Source organism: Zootoca vivipara, chromosome 7 (genome assembly GCF_963506605.1).
Source record: "Zootoca vivipara chromosome 7, rZooViv1.1, whole genome shotgun sequence".
NCBI lineage: Eukaryota > Metazoa > Chordata > Lepidosauria > Squamata > Lacertidae > Zootoca > Zootoca vivipara.
Genome location: NC_083282.1, coordinates 61941186 through 61956308, shown reverse-complemented (window position 1 = coordinate 61956308; position 15123 = coordinate 61941186).

The following is a 15123-nucleotide window of genomic DNA, read 5'->3' as shown; positions in this document are numbered from 1 at the left end:
TTCTCAGATTAATTTCAAGCTTTATGATGCCAACTTTTTGTGATCATGCAACTTGCTCATTTTGTGTTGCTGTAAAGCTATGTACTAATAGTCTACATTGCAGATAGTCACATTTCCTTGGTCTTGGCAGACCTAAACCCCAAGAGAGGAAATGATTGGGAGTTTTGCAATTGCTTCTGCATTAGCATGCAAAGGAGTGTAGCCTTGCAGCAGCATTATTACTGTGGCTGACAAACCTTGTGTCCCTATGGAACCCTCCAGCCAACTAACAGCAGCAGCAGCAGCAAGAGCTTTTACACCTGGCAGTCGGGAATCCAAAATAGACTTAATATTGCATGCCTGGAGGCATATATAACCACACACAAACATGAAAGCAGCTTGCTCCTTGTAAAAACAAACATCCTTTATGTCTCCTGGAAAGCAACATCACAAACCAGGTCCATTTTTCTTCTAGGAGTCTCAGCATGAAGTATAGAGGGGGTGGGGGAACCCTCTGCCCCTTTTGCGGCAATGAAAGGCAGGCAAGGGAGAAGCTCATTTTACTGGGATATCAGAGATCTCTCGCACCAGAATATGAAGTGCAGAAGTATCTGTTTTTGGACATCAAAAGCATCTTTCCAGGATTTCATTAAATGAATTCAGGAGGGCATTTTACGATTAGCAGAAAGGAAGTCAGGTGACTTGAAGCATAGGCCAGAGGGCATGTGTTTCTCTGAGTTAATGCACAGAGTTGGTTAGATCCAGTGCTATTTTTCTAGAAAAAGAGGTACCGGATCTCACTATGAACTTCTCCTTCTTAGAATGGCAATGACACCCACCTCAGAGGTGCTGGAACTGAGTTTCAGTGAGCTCCAGCTGAAAAAAGCTCTGGTTAGTTAGACCAATATCTGATGATGTTTCTATGCCATCTCTGGACCCAAAAATGAACTCAGAAGCATCTCCCATCTCTATGTAGCTTGTGAAGGGTGCTGAGGAGACTCCTATTTTCCCCACTGAGCTACAGTTCCCAAAGTTCCCTGGAAAAGGGGCTTCACTGTTAAACTACTCCGAGAACCATAGCTAATATATTGTTCCTGTTAAAATCCAGTTGTTTCTTCTCCAGTGCAGGTAGAGAAAAGCTATAAGCCGGTTCAAAAGATATTTGTGTACAGTATTTGGCTTCCCACCTCAAAGTAGGCAGGTATTTATTTGTTTGCTTGTTTGTTTTATATCCCACATTTTCTTCAAGGACCACATAGTGACATACATGGGTCTTACCCCTCTCCTTTTTATCTTCGTGTGTGGCAGGTTAGACTGAGTCCGTGCCTAGCCCAAGGTCACCTCCAAGAACATAAGAAAGGTCTGCTCAATCAGGCCAATAGCCCATCTAGTCCAACATCCTGTTCTCACAGTGGCCAACCAGAGGCCTATAGGAAGATCACAAACAGGGAAAAGGTAAAGGGACCCCTGACCATTAAGTCCAGTCGTGACCGACTCTGGGGTTGTGGCACTCATCTCACATTTTTGGCCAAGGGAGCCGGCGTACAGCTTCCAGGTCATGTGGCCAGCATGACAAAGCCGCTTCTGGCGAACCAGAACAGCGCACGGAAACGCCGTTTACCTTCCCGCTTGGAGCGGTACCTATTTATCTACTTGCACTTTGAGGTGCTTTCAAACTGCTAGGTTGGCAGAAGCTGGGACCGAGCAACGGGAGCTCACCCTGTCGCGGGGATTCGAACTGCCAACCTTCTGATCGGCAAGCCCTAGGCTCTGTGGTTTAACCCACAGCGCCACCCGCATCCGATAAACAGGAGCCAGTAGCAAAAACCCTCCCCTCCCACTTGCGGTTTTCAGCAGCAGTATACTGCCTCTGACCCAAGGAGCTTCATGGCTAAGTGGGGAACTGAACTCTAGTCTCCCAGTTCAACACTCTTTCAACACTGCACCACACCAGCTCTGAGCCCAGAAAAATAACATTAATGAAACAAAAGTAATCACCTACCTTTACCATAAAGTTGCTGCTTTCTGATGGCTCCTATCATATTTCACCGCATAATGGTCTCATTTTTTTAATGCTGATTTTTCTTTTTTTAAAAAGGGGTGTGTGACTACTATACAGTGGCAACCATTACGTGTTGAAATACAGTAAATGCATAAATTAGCCTCGGTCTCTAACCCTGCCCCACGCCCCATGCCCCACTCAGAGAAGCAGGAAGCCTGCTGCACATGTCCTCCTGCCTCAGGCATGAGCCCCTCTGCCCCTTGCTCCCCGACGCAAGCAGTTACTGGGCACTTCTATGGGCCCCAGCTTTCTGCCACTGCATTTCTCCTCCATTGCCGGGTTTTGAGCCAGGCTTCCTCAGCCTCCACCGCCTTCGTTCCCAGCACAGGGCTGCCTCATCCTCCACAGGCTGAGGGCTGACTCAGCCAACAGGCAAGTCCCACAGACAGGCCTGGGAAGAGGCTGGGAAACAGCTGCACCAAGAGCCATTTCATTTACAAAAGTGGGGAAAACAAAACGCTTCAGAACAAAACAAAACGTCCCACTGGCAAGGCATTTTCACCCCTGTGACTATTATGCAGGAAATGCTCTGGGGTCTGATTTAAGGGTCTGAAAGGGGGGGAGTTGCGACTATTACGCAGTGGCAACCATTATGAAGTGAAATACAGTATATATCAGGAGACTCCCTAAATATGGCAGTTTCTTTTTAAAGACAAGCCCTTGATCCTGGTGTCTGGGCAGTGCCTGGTTTTTTTTGTCTACTAAGGCAGCGATGTTACCTTCTGGTGGTAGGGGTGTTCTTGTTTTGTTTTGTTTTGCTTTGCTTTAAAGTCCAGGCACAGTAGTGGATTATGAGTGGTTTCAACTATTGCATAATTATATTAAAACTGAATAATGCACATTACAAACAATAACATTTATCCCCATGAGAGTTTGTAATCCTGAATGCCACTGTGCTTGAATCCAAGCCCTATTTAGCACTCAAACACAAGGATACTTGAGCTCTCTCTCTGCCGTTCCAAAAGGGCTCCCAAAGAACAAAGAGAATGGGAAAGCCCTATATTGACTGTGACTTCACCCCAAGACTGAAGATACTCTCTAAAACCAGTAGTGGCTGGTAGCCATTGCGACTGGTGGGGGAGACAGCAGGAAGCCTTTCAGTAGGTGGAGCCAGAGGCGTCTTTCTCATAGGGCTTAGTGGTGCATCGCGCCAGGGCGACAGCCTCTCAGGGGCACCCCTGCAAGTGGGGGAGCTGCCGGCGGCCTCCCCTTTCCCTGCACGCTCACCAGCTGCGCCCCGCCAACCATAAGGCTCTGCAGGGATCGTTCTCCTCCCGAGGAGGCTTGGGAGGGGCACAACTTCACTCCCAAGCCTCTCCCGCAGCGGCATGGGGGAGGGTTGTGCCCCCCCCAGATGGCTGGCAGTATGCAGCTACGGCCATCCCAAGACTATCCGTGGTAATTTTGGGGCGCTGGGTGGATATTTGCACCCTGGTGCTGCATCTGGGTGGAGCCAGAGCCAATGGCAGGCAGAGCCAATTAATTCTAGTTTTCATAGAATCATAAAGTTGGAAGGGACCAAGAGGATCAACTACTGCAACCCCCTGCAATGCAGGAATCTTTTGCCCAACGTGGGACTTGAACCCATGACCCCAACATTAAGAGTCTCACGCTCTACCGACTGAGCTGGTCTCCATTTTCTCAATTAGTTCATCCTCCCTACTTAGTTCTACAAAGGCAAAAGTGAGGCAGAAGGTGACAGCAAGTGCCACCCCACCCAGGACCAGTTGTAAGTAAGAAGGCAGGCAGATGGAGGTCTGGTTGAGGGGGCACTGAGGTTGGGAGGGCAGCGCCTCATTCTCCCTAATGGACTAGCCTCCAGTGTTTCAAACAGAATGTACGGGTTAATGGTTCAGGCATCTTCTGAGACAAACAAACAGGTCTTTATTTCTAAAATATCCTTTTTAATTTAAATGCAAATGGAGGTGTGTGCTGAGTTATCAGCAGGTCATTCGTGCCAACAAAGCATATAATTGGAGAGGGTGTTGCAACTGGGCTTCTGCTTCCCAGGCATTATTTTTAAATTAATTAAAACTTTATAATGGAGGGACCTGGCTTGCTTCGCCCTCCCTTTAGCCTTCTTTTCCTACCTCCACCACACCTTCCTTCAGGACTTCTCAGTGATTCCCCCCCCCTTTTTTTGTCAAAGAAAAACAAATTTCTTTAAGGAATCGACGCAGCATTGTCAATCACTCCCTTGTGTTCAGTATACGTTTGGGGCCCTGCACTGTTCTGAGCCAGGTATTACGGACAATGAATCTCAGCACGATTCAAAGTGATTTCTCTCCCTCTAAATACCAGGATGAATTACATTTACGCCTCCGAAAGAGACATTAACCAGAATGTGAAGCCGCTCCTTAAAACTGATGAACAAGCCAGTTTAGCAGGCTTAGAGTGCATGCAAGTGATAGTCAAGTTAATGAAATGTCTTTTGTTCAGATCCCCATTGTTAAATATAAGAAATATATATTGCACCAGGGAATGACAAGTTGGAATGGGTTTGTCCTTTAGAGATGTAGCAGGGCTGTTAGCCACCCCAAATGACATCTTAACTCTTTCTTGCTTTGTGCCTTCACTACTGCAGCTTTCATCCTACTTTAGGATGAAAGGCAGGGTAAAACTCAAAGGACTGGATCAGTGGGAGGGGGCTTAGAAAAGAAGTCAGTTTCCTAATCTCCTCCTCCTCCGAGAGGGGAATTACACCATCTCCAGAAACTCATATATATGAGTCCATAAATATGAGTTTTGATGACATCTCCACTGCTGTCCACTGTGATATGTTTCAAGAGCGAGGTTAAACTAGGAAGAATAGAGTGATTCCAGATGGGGTGTAGAATCAGTGCTGCTCATGCACATATATTTTTCACATGGTCCACATCAATCATCATCATCATCAACATCATCATCAAAATGGAAGCCCATACTTTTACATTTAATCTACATGTCCCCTTACCACAGAAAATCCAATAAGTAAAAATAACACATAATGCATGCAGTTTATTAGCCCACAGTCACATGTATGGCGTTTTTTTCAGATGATGTTCTCTTTTACCACACCTCTACTTTCATTTCCCCCTCACCTGAGCACAACTAGCTATTTTGTTTTCAGCAATCCAGGATGATAGAAGCAGGTCTTATTTGCACCAATTTTCTCATGCTGAAGGCACATCAGAAATCCAGCAATCTGGTTTGGAAGTGTTGTTTTCACAAGATGTTCGCACAGATTTTGAAAACATTAGTGGGGAAGCCAGAAGATGGGGAAAATATGGTTTCCTCCATTATCCCATAAATATAAAGGATTGCAAATTCCAGATAAAAGTTGTAATTCACAAGAAACACTTGTTCCTTCCCCCCCTTTTGAAAAAAAACCACATTGTGTTCTCCATTTTTCCATCATTGAATACTATAATAATAGAATAATAGAGGAAACAATGCTTCCCCCCTCTCATCAGGCTTTTCACCCCTACTCATTTCAAACCCGCTCTCGTTTCTCCTATTTTGAAAGGGCCTGCTTTGATTCTATCTTATCTTTCTAGCTATCATCCTATATTTCTCCCTTTCCTTTTGCTTTTAAGCTTCTTGAATGTCTAATGCTGACAAATTGTCTTTTATTTCTTTTCCTGAATGTTTGCTTGATTCCTATCAGTCTGGTGTGGATTCATTTCATTCTGTCACTAACCATTCCTTCTAATAGCAAAGCGGGTGGCCCCGTGCCGATCAGTAAGACAGAAAAACTGGGCCAGCCACAAACAAGAGGGAACTTTCTGCCTACCCAGGGGGATCCCGTCCAGAAACCTTTGACCTGTCAGAGGGTCTGGCGCCTCTGCAGCTTGAATGAGTCTTTGGAGGAGGGGGATTAATTAGGATTGGAGGGAAATTGCTTACTCTGATCCCTATTAATCCTCAAAGGACAACTGAAAAATTGTAAGAGAGGCAGACCCCCTATGAGCTTACAAGATTCTGGAGGAGGAAAATTCAGGTCAAGGTATATGGCCACATATCCCTCAACCCATATTTCAAGTAAGAACTGATACAACACACTGGGAGGGGGAGGGAGACCCTGTTCGGGTTTGCAAATCATGTCCTCCCTCAAAGAGGGCACGTGTTGCGGTGCAACCTGGCAACTGAACCCTGTGTTGTGGGTGGCTATAGTCACAACACTCTATTGGTAGGTGCCTTGATTGGTAGGACCCAAGTATGTGGTCTTCTATTAGCTATGTTTTGTGCTTACCTTTCTGTCCTTTTATTTGATCATTTACTGCCAGTAATTTCGTTTATTCCCATGTATTTCAGTGGTTTAAGTGTTCGTGAGTATGTCCTTCCTTCATTTCAGTCTTAAATCTCTTATTTTGCCAAACTTTCTTACTGTCTCTTGGCTGTTACATCCTGGATGTTTCCTCACTGTTTAAAGCTTATTATTTCTAATAATGAGTTAGTCAAAATCAAAGCAGATCCACTGGAATCAATGATCCATTGGTTTCAATGTGTTTACTCTTAACCTGGCTAGCATTGGAACTCGCCCTATATTTTGGTGCCCCATTCCCCCACCCACCGCAAGTCTTCTTTGTTTCTGGTTTCTTGTCTTTGTCCCTCAAATCAACAACATCATTTATTGCATTAGCCGTATGGCCATAGCACAAGTACAGACAGGCAACTGTCGCACAACAATAAAACTACAACAAATACAATTAGAACATTAAATATAAAATCCAAGTAAATGCAACTGGTTGGGTGAAGGCGAAAGGAATGTGTGTTGGGTAAAAATATAACGGGAATTTACATAGGACTAGGGCCTGGCTGGTTGTCCCTCAACAAAATTCTTATTTCTTCTTTTTCCTATGGTTTATAACTTGGGGCTTGTGTTTTACTATTTTCTTCATTCATTTCAGTATTGCTGATTTCAGCGTCTTCTTGCTCTTTTAAAAATAGATCATTTCTTTCCATCAATGCAGCTAAAATATTGGCTCTCCCTCTTTTCTCTGTAATGCTGTTCTTACTGGCTTGCTCATTTCTCATATTTTTCCTGTTTTGAATTCTACTGTCCACCTTGTGTTTCTGCTTGTTGTTTTTCCTCACAACTATGTGTTGCTATTTTTCCTCTACTGGCTTCCCTTCTTGCTCTCATTTCAAACCTTCATTTTGTTTCCAAATCCTTACACCAGAACTTTCCAAACTGTGTGTCGCGACATGTAATGTGTCATCTGCAGTGTGTAGGTATGTCACGCAAATGCTCCTCTTGGGGCTGGAAAGGTGATAGTTTGACCTCTAGTTTGCTAGTAAAACTGAATTACTGTGTCGTGAAATGACACATGTCTAAAAAGGGTGTCACCAACATGAAAAGTTTGAAAAGCTCTGCCTTACATGCTCTTGCACCAGACCGCCTCTCTACCTCCCCCCCATTTGTTCTGCACACCTTTTGTTTCTTTGCTTCAGTCACTAAAACTAAACTTTAGTCATATGCTTTTTTCTTAACTTCCTACCACAAGTCTCACATCTCTATTCTTATTTTCTGAGGACCACCTAAAGATTAGAATACAGCATGGTTCTAAGCAAATTAACTTGGAAGTAAACTGCATGGTGTGTGCTGGAGTTTCATAAATATATTGCAGCAGTGTGCAGAAAGAAACAGTCTGACAACACTACTGGTTGAAGGGATAAAGGGTTTATTACTCATGGCAAACAAAGCCATTCTGAGTACAAGCTTTACATGTAGGCAATTTGGAGGCATGAGCTAACTGAACTTGGAGGAGGAGGAGAAAGGAAGTAAAGCCTGGAAATAAATGTCAACAAATAGTTAACTAAAAGAGATGGAATCAGCGAAGAGAGAGAGCAGGTTGCCTTTCTTTCCATCCCCCCCAACCCTGGTTCAAGTAACATAGGAGTAGGCAACCTAAGGCCTGGAGGCCGGAGGCAGCCCAATCGCCTTCTCAATCTGGCCCACAGACGGTCCGTGAATCAGCGTGTTTTTACATGAGTAGAATGTGGGGTTTTTTTTATTTAAAATGCATCTCTGGGTTATTTGTGGGGCCTGCCTGGTGTTTTTAAATGAGTAGAATGTGTCTTTTTATTTAAAATGCATCTCTGGGTTATTTGTGGGGCCTGCCTGGTGTTTTTACATGAGTAGAATGTGTGCTTTTATTTAAAATGCATCTCTGGGTTATTTGTGGGGCATAGGAATTCATTCATATATATATATTTTCAAAATATAGTCCGGTCCCCCACATGGTCTGAGGGACGGTGGACCGGCCCATGGCTGAAGAAAGTTGCTGACCCCTGTAGTAACATATTGTAAACATTGTTGCTTTACTCCCAACAAATAAAGCATCAACTAAATGGCTGAGCAATCAAGACAAAACAATCTTGTTGCACCTTAAAGACTAGGCCAGGCATCCCCAAACTTCAGCCCTCCAGATGTTTTGGACTACAATTCCCATCTTCCCTGACCACTGGTCCTGTTAGCTAAGGATCATGGGAGTTGTAGGCCAAAACATCTGGAGGGCCACAGTTTGGGGATGCCTGGACTAGGCAGAGCAATCCAAAACCCCTTTGGGCAGAGATGTCCCTCCCGCTGGATCCTGAACTGGTCCCACTGCCATCACATGACAGCAACAGGTGTGATTGTTGCACCAGCTTCAAGCTGGTACAGTGATTTACCTGCCCCCACCTTCCATGCTGGCCACTGTGCATGGCAGGGATGTGGATGCCGTGGTAGTCATAGTGCACCTTAAAGCCCTGCTGGGCTGGCAAGGGGAAGTTAGGATGTCTTTCTAAGAAATACAGGATGGCATAGTGCAGCTTTCATGGACTATAGTCCAGATTTGCATTTGACAAACATATATCAACACCCCCCAAACAAGTGATATCAAAAGCAAAAATAAAACTGCCAATTAAGTTGAATCCACATTGCCACAGGACCTGCTACCGAACAGAGTAATGGCTATTCAGGCTCAAAGCAGATAGGACAATTTCTACAATTGTCGTTAAGTTTCCTTATACCATATGGAGGGGGAATGCTACTGTATCACCCCAATGCTACTGTATCTGCATCTTCAGGCTCTGCTGGAGACCCAGAATCTCTCATTTTACAGATCAAATACTAAGGGCAAGGGGAGGGAGTTGCTTGCAGCCTCCTTAGGGAAGGCTGCTTCATACTTAGCATATTTACAGAACAGTTGGCAGAAAGCTGACTCATCAGCTAGCCTTTGCTTACAGTTCCTGAGCTTTTTGCCAGAGATTGCATTAGTGCTGCAATATGAACTGAGCTCCAAAGGACATTATGGTAATTTCACTTCACCTGTGCTACTGTCAGGGGCTATTGCTGATGGGGCAATGCATCTGAACAATTAACCTGATTGTAGAGAGAGCACGCTGCCTTGATTCTGCTCTGGAGCATGCTTCTTCAGCCAAATCATCACTGTGTCCCCAGTACTTCTGTGACCTCAGAGCTGGAAGGAGTATATTTGGGTCTCATTCATAAAGCAGACAGCTGTAATATACACATTGATGGATGGAGCCTTGAAATGCTCTTGAAGTATAAAAGGACAGCTTGAAATATCCACCTTTTCTTTTCCTGAAAGTGAGCCAGCACTCATACATTTTAGAAGGGGAGACGTCCTATTTAAGGGGGATTTAAGGGACAGGAAGCTGTTTTATACTGAGTCACACGATTGGTCTATCTAACTCTGTCTTGTCTACACCGACTGGCTATGGGTCTCTGCTCTCTGGGGTTTCAGACAGGGGGCATTCCCACCTGAAAATGCTTGGAACTGAACCTGAGCCCTTTTGCATGCAAAGAATGGACTCAACTACAGTACTGAGCTATGTTTGGTCTTCCTCCTCAAACTGATATAAAGTTGAAGTTATTTGGAAAGGGAAGCGTTAAAGTGATAGAGCTGATTCATAGAGGAGAGACATACCGCTGAGAAAGAAATGGCTAGACCAATCTATACAAGCCATAACTAATGAAACAACCCACTAACAGTTGTGTGATGGGTCATTTACACTTAGAGAAATTGTGCAGCTGTTCTATGGTGCTTTTTTAAAAATGGATTTTGTGAACTGGGAGGAAACATCAAAACAGAAGGAGTAATATGTTTTCATCGCAACATCCTGCAGATGCTCTGACAATGTGAGTGACAAGAACTATTCCACATAAATGCCCAGTGTGGAAGCAGCATGAATAAATTACAAACAAAAACTTTAAGAAAAAGGTGTGACAAGCCAGAATTTGCTGTGTGGGGTTATAGTGACAGTATGGACAGAAGCCTTTAACAGCTTCTGGAAAAGCAGCCAGTGTGGCCATTCCTGTAATTACAGGCACAGAAAACAATACCAAAGCTGCCCTACTTCACAAGGAAAGACTGGCTAGGTGACAAAAGAACTCATTCTCAGTGTTTTATGTTTATATTACAGAGTGCCTCGTGCAACCAAATGCCGAAGTCCATTGTTATTTTCCTGGGGCCATAAATTAATTAAAAATGTATATTCTTAGAAAACTATAAGCACTGCAAATTCCTTCCTGTAATCCAGGTCCCAACATTATTATCTCTTGGGACTGACTCCAGTCCTTCTCTCACTGATATAGATGGTAAGGTCAAGGGGGAAGAGCTACGAAAAGCTTGGCCTATCATTCAACATCCAAAAAACCAAAGTGCTGCACCAATAAGCACAAAAAACACCTCTGTAGTACCACAAATCCAACTCAATGGTGTAACATTGGAAAGTGTTGATCACTTCTCCTTCCTGGGTAGTTCTCTTTCCACAAGGGCCGACATTGATGCCAAAATCCAGCATTGTCTGAGCTTGGCGAGTGCAGCTTTCTCCCGATTGAAGGGCAGAGTGTTTGAGGACTAGGACATTCACAGGGAAATCAAATTGCTTGTTTACAAAGCTATTGTACTACCAACCTTACTATATGCTAGTGATACATGGACCACTTATAAACGCGATCTCCAGCTCCTCAAAAGATTCCATCAACTGTGTCTCCGAAAAATGTTACACATCACTTGGGAAGACAGGCAAACTAATATCAGTGTACTGGAAGAAGCAAAGATCACCAGTGTTGAAGCAATGATTCTGCAACATCAACTTCGTTGGTCTGGTCATGTTGTGCGGGTGCCTGATGATCATCTTCCAAAGCAACTACTCTATTCCGAACTTATAAATAGAAAGCGTAATACTGATGGTCCCACAAAAGAGGATTAAAGACTGTCTCAAGGCAAATCTAAAAAAAATGTAGTATAAACACTGACAACTGGGAAACACTGGCCTGCAAGCGCTCTGATTGGAGAACAGCCTTTACCAAAGGTGTGTTCATGGAAGACAATTTTACTCAGCTATGAGTGATTGCCGAAGAAAAGGGATATAGAACAGGTTGTGCTTCTTTTGGCAGCAGCTAGAATTTGAAAAATGCTGGAAATCTGCTAGTGGACCCTCTAAAGAGGGGTGGATGAGTGCTTTGGATTGCCAATGGTTATCACCGTCATGACTTGCTTATGGGCTTCCCAAAAGTGTCTAATTGTCCACTGTGAGCAACAGGATGCTGAACTAGTTAGGCCTTTTGGTCTGATCATCCAGGCAAGCTTTTATGTTCTTACACAATTTATTTCTCACATTACATTCAAGTCACAGCAGCATGCCCTGGCACATGACTTCAGAATCACTGCCTTAAACCAAGGGTTGCTCTAAATCTCAAAATTGTCTCCAAGGAAGTAAAAGAGCATCAGAGCAACATGCAAAGCTTTTGATACAGTAAGCAGACATTCAAGAGACCTGCTGAGCAAATGCGTTCTCACTGTCTATAGTTCTCACTGTGAGATAGACAGATAAACACACACACACACACACACACACACACACATTTAGGGTTTTGAAGTGACAACTAATATTCCTGAGTCTTGCCTGCAATAATATGTGTTATTATATTACTGCAGACCAGACTTAAGAATATCAGTTGTCACTTCAAAACCAAAAGTAAAATCTAGTGCTCCTGGGTTTTGGAGAAAATCTTGACAGTGTGAAAAACGGAATATAACCTAAAGGCTCAAGAGACCTACCTGGCTCAAGAGAGATAATAAATGAAACCCAGCAAAATGTCCAAACATTATTAGGTCTTTAAAACTGCTCATGGCTTGAAGGGGGGATACTTGTAGTAGGAGCTATCCCAGCCCTTAGGGTGTTCAGTGCTGAGACCAATTTCATCAGCATTTTTATTTCCCCCTGGCAGGGGTGCTGGACCTTTTAATGGAAACCATCCTGAAATTATGTCATACTTTTTAAGGAGTTAAGCGCCTGCCCCAGCACACACCGTCCCAATTTAGACAGTACTATGCTCTCCTCTATAATAACCTCATTTATCGATGATCTGACAACAGCAAAGTGAGCTGACATTATTCAGCCAGTGAAACTTCCCCAGCAGCCCTTCAGTTGCTGAATTTCACATGCAAATGTTTCTGGCATAGAAACACCCCACCCCCAAAATAAGAAGTTGGCAACATCTATGTCAAATTAAGAGGGGAAAGGCTGAGGTAGAAGCAGCAAGATGGACACTCTGAGGTTCTGTACAACCTGGGAGGGTTTGGGTCACAACAAACAAGACACACAGACTCCAGGTAGATGGGCTGCTGAGAAACATATGACAAAATGTCGACTGGGATCTTTCGTTGGAACTATGGGCAGTAGTAGATCAGCAAGGATTTCCGACTCCCAATAGTTTAGCAACAGCGAATGAAAGATGTTCTGTGCCATGATTGGCCTTGTGCTATTTGCTCCTTTTGCTTCACTAAGGAAATTTATGAGGACGGTCCTGCAATCTTACACAGTCTCACTGAACTTGGTGTGGTTTACCTCTGTGTAGACATGCATTGGATGGTGCAATTGAATTGGTAGCTTGAGCAAGTCTTTGTATAGTTCTGCTGGCCAGTTTTCAGATTTTTTGGTTATACTACACCTGATGTGCAGTAATTTAGATGTAGATTGAGGTGTACCACTTATATATTGCCAATTATAAGATAATGAATTATCAAAAAAGGAATGAAAGAGGACACAAATTTGCATTAGAATGTGCATGTGACATTCTGTATGTATAAATTATTAACTGTAATTTAAACAGAAATCTATTTAAATAGATTAAATAGGCATCTCACCATAGCAGGAAAGACTGTGACCAGGTAAACTATTTGATTCCTCAGTCTGCTGCCCAGGTAACTAGCTTTTGTTAACTTCAAGGTTTTTAGGAGGGATGAAAATTCAGAGCAAGGTTTAAATACAAGCTTGTGCATATATTAAATATTAAATTGCCAAGATACCATGCATTTCAAAAGAATTTGATGGAAATGCTTTTTAATACTTCAGAATAACCAGAGATACAGTGGTACCTTGGGTTAAGAACTTAATTCGTTCCGGAGGTCCATTCTTAACCTGAAACTGCTTTTAACCTGAGGTACCACTTTGGCTAATGGCGCCTCCCGCTGCTGCCGTGCCGCCACCGCACAATTTCTGTTCTCATCCTGAAGCAAAGTTCTTAACCCAAGGTACTATTTCTCGGTTAGCGGAGTCTGTAACCTGAAGCGTCTGTAACCCAAGGTAGCACTGTAAAGGAAAAAGCTTTGATAGCAGTGCAGGGCTGATCCATATTTTAAAATATGTGTGATATTGTTGATGTTTTGGAGTGGGGACAGTCATTCGAAAAACGAAGTGAGGAGCTACTCCTGCCACCACTCTCTAAATTTATTTGTGCTAAAACACGTAAGCCCACTCTGAATGGCACCTGGGGCTCCCCATTTACTGCAATTGCCTGATGGAAATTAAAGTCAGTTGCCTTGTAGCTGACCTTTCGGCATTAGAACATTGGACACAATACACTTGAAGTGGATGCAGTGCAAATGAGGATATAGAGGGTTGAATTAGGATATGGATAGGCGTACAGACAGCTCACCCATATGCTACTTTTGCATGTGCTTACCCAGAAGTGGCTGTCATAAGGTTCTTTGTTTAAAGGAGAGCAGGTTAGCAAAAAAATAGTTCTATTAAAGAACTATGTACAAGTCAACATGTTTTCTCTCCTTTAGCTACTTTCTCACTAGCTTCTAGCCCTGTCTCCTGCTTGGCCCTAACCTCCTAAATATGGAAGATGCCTTTTAAAGGTATAGGCACATTTTACCTAACTCTAGTGGGGAGGGCAGAAAACACGACTATTAAACCTTACCAGGTTTCTGCAAGCACAGATATTGTGCCCACAGTATGAGTGAATTACACCCATTGCAATATGTTGGCAAATACACACAAGTTGAGTCCCATGTTGTGTCATCTTGGGATACATTGGCAGCTGGGTGCCTTTTTTAAAAAAGCCCTGGATCTGTTCATTTTCAGGAGCCTGTTATTTGCGTGTTCAGACCCAGAGACCTCCCCCCTAAATAAATTCACACTTGACTCAAATTTTGGTTTGGTTTTTGGCAGAATTTAGGCCACAACTTTATTGATTACAGAAAGTGAGTGGTTGCATAGGCTCTGGTTCGACTAGTTCCCTGCACCCTTGCAGGTAGCGCTGACCCAGGGCACCAGCATAGGTCAGCCTAGGGTGAACACCTGGATAAGCGAAAAGCCAGGAACAGGCTATGTCCACCACCCAGATGTTCCCCTGGACTCAGGCACAGACACAACCCCCTCTCAGGGGTTGACCAAACCATTTGAGTCCCTGGATTCCTTTAACGGAATACCCTTCACATAGGGATGGCGAGAGCATTCTCCCATCCCTATCACCTGAACCAGTGCCTATCCACAACCTTACAAGTTGTGACGATTTGCTATGCGGCAGGCGAAACCCAAATAGTACCAGCCAATCAGCCAAGTGGGGGAAATTCCCGCCATGCCCCTGTCCCAATGACAGACGACACACGACAGCATAGCAAGGTCAAGTGCAAAATGCCCTGAAAATAGGGAGAGGTGGGTGGGTGTTCCAAATGCACAAGCCAAAAGAAGCAGCTTAGGGTCATGTGCATTGGTATATATAGGTCCCTTGATACGTTTGGATTGTGCCCCATTGGCCAGATTGAACCCAGCATCGAGGGACCTACCAGTCGGGT